This window comes from Azolla caroliniana, unplaced genomic scaffold (genome assembly GCF_043228905.1).
Source record: "Azolla caroliniana isolate FFs.n. ecotype wild unplaced genomic scaffold, voAzoCaro1.0.p SCAF_1, whole genome shotgun sequence".
NCBI lineage: Eukaryota > Viridiplantae > Streptophyta > Polypodiopsida > Salviniales > Salviniaceae > Azolla > Azolla caroliniana.
The window spans coordinates 29,286,795-29,295,921 of record NW_028230436.1 but is presented as its reverse complement, the minus strand read 5'-3'; the positions used below and the strand labels follow the sequence as shown (position 1 = coordinate 29,295,921).

Here is a 9,127-nt window from a genome sequence, read left to right as displayed (position 1 = left end):
CCACGATGAGTTGCACCCGACTTACCCCTGACCATTCACTTCAAGTGGATGGTTGATTTCGTGACGATGCCAATGGGGTGGGACAGATGCGGTACCTGGTGCTTGCAAGAGAGGACCTGACGAACAAGACAACAACAGCGGTATGCCGGTTCCTAATCAAAGACGTGATCTGCTGGTATGGATGCATCAGGAAGATACATGTCAGTCGAACTCATGTTCGAGCAAAAGCCGATTATGTCGGTGGAGTGGACAATAGCCTCATGGATGTCGATCGACTGGTCGAACGAGATGAGTCAGGAGGAGATGTTGACAGCGTGGATCCGACAGCTAGAGCGAAGGCCTGAGGACATGGAGCGAGCGATGGTGATGGTGGAAGAGGCGAGGAAGAAGAACAAGGGCCGGTTCGACCAGATGCACCGACTCCAACCGAAGAAGATCGAGGAAGGCGACTGGATGCTGGTCTACAACAACAGCCTTGACAACCAACATCGGTCGACCCGGAAGTTCGCGAGGAGGTGGTTCATTTCGTATGTGGTGACGAGCAACAATGACAATATGATGTACCACCTTGCGAAGCTCGACGGGATGAGGATAGCGGTACCGAGTGTGGGAAAGGGGATTAAGGCCTTCAAGAAACGCCACAAAGTGGAACTAAATCCGGAGAAAGAGGTCAAAAGCGTCGACGAGGGCGAGGAGCCGGATGAGGACCAGATCGACGACGGTTTGGGAGAGGACGAGTGAAGACTGACCTGGAATCCCCACCGCTTCACTACTTGGCACATGCCGAAGGATGTGCGGTTTGGTGGGGTGGATGTTCTGAAGGATTCCGGCTACTAGGAGGAAACTCACCGAATGCGCGTGAACGGGGGTGTGCCCGGATGCACACGAAATTGTCTTTATGTAGAAACATTTGTAAATAACATATTTGGAATGTTGATGAATATTAGGTAGGAGTGATTTAATAGGTACTTTATGATCACATGAATAGAGAAGAATAAAGGTGATTGATTGGAGGAAATCGAGGAGAGAATCAAGGACAAAAAGCGGTTGTCTTAACGACCTGATGTAACGACTCCTCTCTCGCTCCTCAAGCTATAAAAGGAGGGGTGGAAGACGGAAGAAGGATCCACAATTTTGGAGAACGAAGTGCTACCGGACCGAGCTTTGTTGATTTCTACTTTGTGTATCTGTTGCATGGTGGTGAGGCCTCTGTTTCGCGTTGGAAGCCCGTGTGCTCCCGATCATAGGCCCACTACAATGTGGTTGTGCGTGTCTTCAGGAGCGTGAAGCTTTGTTGCCGGTTGAGCCCAACTGTATTCCGATGTTATTTAATCCATTTGTTTGTTGTGTTTGATTCTCATCTCGGTGTTGAGCCAGTATTTCCCTTTCCTGTTTTCATCCATCTCGCGTGTTATCTGTGTTTCTGAGCTCTTATTGTCAACTGTTGGGTCGTTACAAGGAGTGCGAGCGACGTAGTAATAGGGTAGATAATCTAATAGGAAGAAAATAGATTGTGAGTACCAAAGGGGGGGGGGGGGGGGAGAGAGAGAGAGACTCAAGAAAATATCATTAGAATGAAAAGAAATACCTTATGCAGCAAACTAGTTTCGCTCAAGAATGAGCTCATCAGTGCAAAGGTCTATTACAAGATGGGTGTAGCTTTATATAAGGTGGGGGAGGTGGGAGAGGGAGAGGGAGAGAGGAGAAATAAGAGTTAGTGATGGGAGAGAGAAGAAGGGGGTAATGGTAGGCAGTTGAATGATACAAAGTGGTGGTGGGCTAAGAAGACTGGAGGGTTATAAGTATGTGTATGCTAAGTAATAAGTGGGGGTGGGCTATGAAAAGTGGGAGATTATGGTAAGTAATAAGTGGGGGTGTGTTATGCATAAGTGGGGGGTTATAAGTAAGTAAATGTGTAGTGTTAAGTAAGAGATTTTGGGGATGACCTTTTATATTTAATTTTGACCAAAAAAGAGTGAATGGACTTGGACTTAGTCCAACACACAAAAGGTCTAGGTATCTGAGATAGTTTGGGATCTAAGAGTAAATCCTCGTGGAGGTTTTTTAGCATGTCGTGAATTCCTATCTTAGGGGTATCTTGTGTATATCTAAGTTTGAAGATAACGGGTAGAAGAGTACTTTTGGGTTTCCTACTATATATTAGTGATTTCCTAACCCTAAAGGGGACATTTTTATAATTCTCTTTTATGAAAGAAGGGTGATATCCTCTCGTAATTAGTCTAGTAAAAAATAGTTTTTTCATTCAATGGAAACCTAAAGGAGTGCTTTCTCTAATTAGGTATCATTTTAGTTCATTAATAATAAAATGTCTTTTTAAATGAAGAGGGTGTTCTGACGAGAACGGGAGATATTGGTAAGCATTTTGGGGCTTTTGGTAGCAATTAAAGGAGAATTTTGAGTTTTCTAGGTTAATCCATAAGTCTAGGAAGGGTAATCTAGAGGGGGAAGTGGTGATGGTAAGTTTGATACAATTATTAGTAGAGGTATTATAGAATTGAAGGTAATTTTCTAACTCGAGTTTAGTACCCGTCCATATTCCGAAAGCGTCATCTATATATCTAGTGAAAAAGCAAAGATTTGGGTGTGGTGGTTGCGAATTCCCTAAGTGAGCTAAGAAAAGGCAAGCATATACTACAGAAAAATTACTACCCATGGTTGTACCCTTTACTTGTTGATAAATTACGTCGTCAAAAGAGAGAAAGTGATATTCTAATGCGAGTGCGCTAAGTGTATAAATAAGGTTAGTTTTAGAAGTCGAAAAATGGGGGGTAATGATTTTTCGTAAGGCTTCTAGACCTAGCTTAGGGGGGATGCTAGGATATAAGGATTCAACATCAAAGGTAAAGATAAAGCTATTAGGGGGTGGTTTAAGATGTTCTAGAGTTTGGATAAGGGAGTGTGAGTCTTTCAAATATTGTTTTTGAAGGAGAAGGATTGGCATGAGTTGGTGGTGAAGCCATTTAGACGTCTGTTCAAAAAGAGAGTTATTATATGAACAAATAGGTCTAAAGCCCATTGGGTTCTTCTGGAGTTTGGGGAAGAAGTAGAGATTGCATACTTGGTATCCTGTTGAGGGCTTATGTAGTATGTAGTTGGCTTCTATGGTGGATAAGGTACCTAGATGGTTGTTAACAATCTTTTTAAGTCTATATGATAACTCTTCAAGTGGATAGTGGGAAACTACTCTATAGGTATTAGAATCAGAAAGGTGTTCTACAGCTTTGTTATAGTATGTGTCTTTGTTAAGAACATAAACTCCAACGTTTTTATCCGCGGGTAAAATTATGATTCTATTGTTATTTTTAAGAGATTGTAAGGCTTGTAATAAGTGGAGTGGAATCCTAGTGGGTTTTAATTTGAGTGTATGAAGTGTATTACTAAAGAGAGTTTGATGTTTAACTATAATGTTTTCTAGGGGTATGTATTTAGTAGGGGGTTGCCAACTAGGGTTAGGTAGTTTAAAGGGATTTAGGGGGGAATTATCCTCATCTTTGAAAAAGTGTTTAAGTCGGAGGGTCCTACTAAGGCTATCAAATTCTTTAAGTAGGATAAGAGGTGGAGGTGGGGAAGATGGGAGGATGTGTTTCAAACCTAGGTTGAGGAGTTGTGTCTCGTGTTTGGAGAGGGTATAATCAGAGTGATTGTGTATCCTACTATTAATTACAGGTTTCCTAAGGAGGGGAGTCCAAAATTTGGTTCGTGGTTTTTTAGTATTTGACTTTTTAGTGTGTGATTTAGTGTAAGGGGAGAAGGGGAAATGAGAGTTTGTTCTACCTAGCCACATGTAGGTATCACAAGTTAAGGGGGGCCTATCTAGTATGTAAAAGAGACGCTTACAAGGGTGCAAGGCATGCTTAAAACGTTTACTAATTCGTTTAGCACGCCTCGCTACCCGTTTTTTGGTCTACATGTATATGACCGAGTTTTAGTTTGGGGGTGAGGGGGGGGTTTGTAAGAGCTATGGGGGTTTGATTTATTATATGGGTGTGTGGTAGGGGCAAACGAGTTAGAATTAGGAAAAAGGGGAGGGGTATTATTTTTCAAATTATGTGAGAAAAAGGGGGGGGGTGCATGTGTGGAATTATTAAGAAAGGAGAGGGAGTGTGTGAAGATATTAGGGGGGGAGGGGGCTGTGTTAAAAATAGGGGGAGGGGTAAGACCAGAATTATACAAAGTGTTCGGGGGAAAATATGGATGGGGGTCATTACAAAAAGGGGGAAGGGGGTTAGGTTGGGGAATATTAGAAAGTAACAGAGGGGGTTAGGTTGGAGAGAGAGAGAGTGTGTGTATACAAGGAATTTGTAGAAAATGTGGGAGGGTTTTGAGAGTGAAAGGGGTGTGGGTGTAGTGGCCATGAATAAGGAAAGGGGGATGGATTATGTTGCCCTATTGTAGGAGGAGGGAAAGAAAATTGAGGGGCAAAGGAGGAGGGATGAGAGGCTTTGAGGGGCTCAGTATACAGAGGAGGGCTGGAGAGCAAGGGGGGAAGGTGAGAATGGGGGAGGTCGACGCCTCTATAGTCAACTGTACGCGCCGAGTCGAGAACATCGCCACCCGTCTTTAGCTTTAATCCATCGTGTTGTTGGTGGTTTTGTAGGGCTGACGAGAAACCAACAGGTGTGATCGATGAGTGGAAAGTATGGATTAGAGATGGGGGTACTCCGTGTGAGCTGTGTGGCCAAGCTAGCGTATGGTGGTTGATGTCATTGCCGCCACCACCACCAAAAAGTTGTGATGGTCGATGATGGAGATCCTGTGGTGGATGATGCGATGGACCTGTATAAGGGGAAACATATGTGGTGAAGTTGGAGTTCGGGAATGTTGGTGTTATCCTTGTGTTATGGTGGAGGTGGGCTGAGTTTGTGTTCGGGCCTATCGAAAGGCCATTGGGTCTATAGAATAATACTTTTGGGTTTCTATGATTGAGGTTGTTAGGATAAGGGTTCATGCTAACTTCATTATTATTTATGTTGCAGATGAATTGAGGATGGTTGTGGTGGTTGGATGATCCACGCTTAATTTGTGGTGGAAGAGGTTTCGGGTTTGTTGTTCGAGGCCAAGGGTTAGGGTTGGGGTTGGTTCTCAAGTTAGGGTTAGGGATTGTTTTGAAATTAGGGTTAGGGTTAGGGTTAGGGTTTGTTTTGAAATTAGGGCTAGGGTTTATTCTCGAGTTAGGGTTAGGGTTAGGGTTTATTCTAGAGTTAGGGTTTTTTTTCAAGTTAGGGTTAGGGTTAGAGTTAGAGGTAGAGTTAGGGTTTGTTCTCAAGTTAAGGTTATTGTGATGAGATGTAAACTGAAATTTGTCATATTGTTCTTTCTCAAAACTATCTACTAACTTTTCACTATCATCTTCAGACTCCATATCTAGGTCTATCTCTCTAATATGGTGCTTGCTTGTGCTCTGAGTGTTGTTGTTTTTTAATTGTGCTTTATCTCTTGTTTGCATTGCAGCAGTTCTAAAGGCTTCCTTATAAGTGAATGATAGAGCTATTGTATTACATTCTTTTAAAATATTAGTGGCAAATTTTTCTCTGAAATCTTCAAGTTGTTTGCTAAATGAGTTTGGGTTTGAATCGGGTTCTATTATGTCAAAACAAGTGGGGGCTTTTAGGAGATTAGCAAGCTTGAGTATATCTGTTCGCACGGTTGTGGGAAAGTCATCTACAATTTTAGTATAATAATGCACAAGGCTGTCTAAATGCTTAACATAGGCGATAGTGAGATCTTTACTATATTGTGTTGTAATGGAAGCAAACTCTAGGTGTAAACTTTTATTAATATCTTCGTGTTTGATAACTAGTCTAGGGGGTTGGATTCTCAAGCTATGAGGGGCTATATTATGCGAATTTAGGTTTGACATACGAGTGTATGTTCTTTTTTCTTTTTGTGCTTTTTGATAGAGGCTTTTAAACTCTGCTATTATTCCACACTTGTAATCTTCAAAGTGTTGGGAAATTAGCGGTGATTCATTGGAGATTACCTGGGTACTCGTAGTTTTTTGGGGGGTCCTAGTTACATCTACGGTAGTAATGGGTTCGGGGGGCCCATTGCTATCAAGAGTGGACATGCTCCGTATTCGAGCGGTATGTCGACTCGCACTCCTTGCAAAGCCGTAAGGCAAACCCTAAATCGTATCCCTATCCCTACCCCTCATCTCTCTTAAAACTCTACCTTCCCCTTCTCTCTTCTTTTTTAACCCATACCTTCCCCTCTCTCTTACTTTTTAACCCCACACATGTGCCCACATCACCATTCCCTTTTCCCTAGCTTATAACAACTTTACCCCTCCTTCCTTAAAACATGCACATGCACGTGTGCACATATGCACATCCCTTTCCCCCTCTCTCTCACTTCTCCCTACACTCTTTCCCATACCCTCTCACTCCTTCCCTCTTACCATTCCCTTTTCCCTATCCTTAAAAAACCTTAAAACTTACATCCCACTATCTTTTTCTCCCTTAAATGTGCACATATGCACATAGCACACCCTTGCTCCCCACTCCCAACTTTGATCCCACACCCTCACTATACCCCTCTCCTAAAATCCTATATAAACCCCCTCCCTTACCCTCATGGTCTTATGTTGGCACCATAGTTCCTAATATTCACGTACATCCAATTTACTGGACGTACGCGAACGTTTGCAAACGTACGCGTATGATACGCGATATTCGTTTGGCTCTTCTTCTTTTTTGACTTTTTTTTAGTTTTTTAAATTTTTGATATTCATAATATTTTGTGAATAGAAGTGACATCTGACACACATACACACACTCTCTCTCTCTCTCTCTCACGAGAACTGACAGATTTTCTCTCTCTACAAAATCTAGATATCTAATATACATATTACATACTCCCTCACACAGACAAAACCCATAGCTCCTCTCTCTCTCTCTCTCTAGAGTCTAGATATACACTCAATCACTGTCTCCTCACACATGCAAAACAGGGCTTCTCTCTCTAGATCACACACGCTCTCTCTCTCTCTCTCTCTCTCTCTCTCTCTCTCTCTCTCTCTCTCTCTCTCTCTCCCCCCCTCAAACACACACACACTATGTACACCATATACACCATATGTATATATAATATATCTATGTACCGCGTATGGATTTCAATCATACTTGGAGCCTTTTCACGTATGAGTATGATACGAATATTGGCGTTTGAGTATGACACGAATGGGACGTATGGCTAGAACTATGGTTGGCACTGATGAGCCCGTTGTCGAGATATTACGCAAGTGCGTGTGGAAACGAGGCGGGACCGCGGGGGTCTCGAACCAAAGAGCAAGCGAGGGAGGAGAAAGAGAGAGAACCGGCTACGCAGGACCGGGGATACACAGGGACACGGCCCTTCAGCACGGAGAACGCGAACAGACACCGACACAGACAGATGCGAATGACTAAATATGTATATTAAGAAAAATGGCTAACACGACTACAACCCTCGATGGGGCACAGGTTGGTTACAACCGAACAGGCCGGCGAACAGATGCCGATGCCTGTTCGCTTCGACGCACAAAGGGGTAGCAGGTCGGTCGGAGGTGCTGCCGGAAGCACTCGGGCGTTCCTCGAAACAGCGCGAGCCTCCTCGGAACCCTGCACAGAAAAGCTATGGAGCTCAAGAAGGAAGGAAACAGAGAGAGAAGCGTCCAGAAACGGTCCGACAGCACTTCGTCCTCTCTGCGCGAGATGCCTGCAACAGCTCTTTCCTGCTCCTTATATAGGCCGACGAGCAGGCCGTCATGTCAGCTTTATTCCCTGTCCCTTTTGGACAGGGATCCGCTCCGTCCTTCACGCGTCCGCGTAGTTACGCCGCCGACTCGTACAGTTCCTTCGCTCGCGCGCGCGACCGAAAAGACTGTTCGCGCGGTCTTTGTCTCCACTTGTGTTAGGGCCCGTTCCTGCCGATTATCCTCCTAATTCGCTTCTATGTACAACTTGGAGCTTGCGCGCGTGAAGAACCGGTTCCCACGCCTGGGTGCGCCGATTCCGCCTATGGACGGTTTTCTTCACGACATCCGCCCCCACCTAACCGCGCATCCTCCGGTATGCGCCAAGAGAGTTGGGACGGAGAAAACCGGCCCGTCTTCATTCCTCGCCCGTCGGTTCTTCCTCGTTTTCGGATCGTTCGTCACTGCTGACTAGGAGAGCCGGGTCTGGCTCGTCGTAATGTCGCTTCTTGAACGCTTTGATCCGCTTCCCTACAACCGGTATCGCCACTCTCGTGCCGTCGAGTTCCGCCAGGTGATATGTCCCGTTGTCATTGGCGCTCCGTACCACGTAAGGCCCGAACCACCTTCGTGCGAACTTCCGTGTGGCTCGGTGCTGGTTGTCGAGGCTGCTGTCGTAGACGAGCACCCAGTCACCTTCTTCGATTTTCTTCGGTCGGAGCCGGTGCGTTCGGTCGAACCTGGCTTTGTTCTTTGTCCTCGCCACCCGGAGCTTCTCCGCAGCCAGTTCCACGTCCTCCGGTCTCCGCTCGAGTTGTCGTATACGCGCGGCCAACAACTCCTCCCGGCTCATCTCGTCCCTCCAATCGACCGTTGCCCATGAGGAGATCGTCCGTTCCATCGGCATGATCGGCTTCTGGCCGAACATGAGCTCCGTCGGCATGTACCCGGTTACCGAACTGTGCGTAGTCCGGTCCGCCCACAAAGCATAAGGTAGCAGCCGCGGCCAGTTACCAACTCGGCCTCCGCATGCTCGAACCAGCGCCTTGACAATCGGCCCGTGTCCGCGCTCCACCTTTCCATTCGCCTCCGGATTGTACGCAGTGGTGAGCGAGAGCTTGACTCCCAGCCGGTCCAACAGCTCCGCGGCTTCTTCGGCGTCCAACTCCCCTCGGTCAGCCACGATCTTCCCGACGCACCCGTACCGGCATATCACGTCCTCGATTAGGAACCGACATACGGCCGCGGTCGTTTTGTTCGGAAGGGCCCGGCCTTCCACCTGGTTCGTCAGATCCTCCCGCGCTAGGACCAGGTACCGCATCTGTCCTACTCCCATTGGCATCGTTACCAGATCTACCATCCATTTGAAATGGATGGCCGGAGGGTACGTAGGGTGAAGCTCGTCTCGATGTCGGACTATGGAGTGCATCTGAC

At 45.8% G+C, this 9,127-nt stretch overlaps 1 long non-coding RNA gene across 1 annotated transcript; it reads left to right on the top strand.

The window, feature by feature from the left end:
• The first annotated feature begins 4,352 nt into the window (after positions 1-4,352).
• On the top strand, positions 4,353-5,192 carry LOC147869525 (uncharacterized). Its single transcript, XR_015532262.1, has 3 exons — positions 4,353-4,510; positions 4,619-4,870; positions 4,998-5,192. It is a non-coding gene; the product is annotated as an uncharacterized LOC147869525 (long non-coding RNA).
• Positions 5,193-9,127: the final 3,935 nt, after the last annotated feature.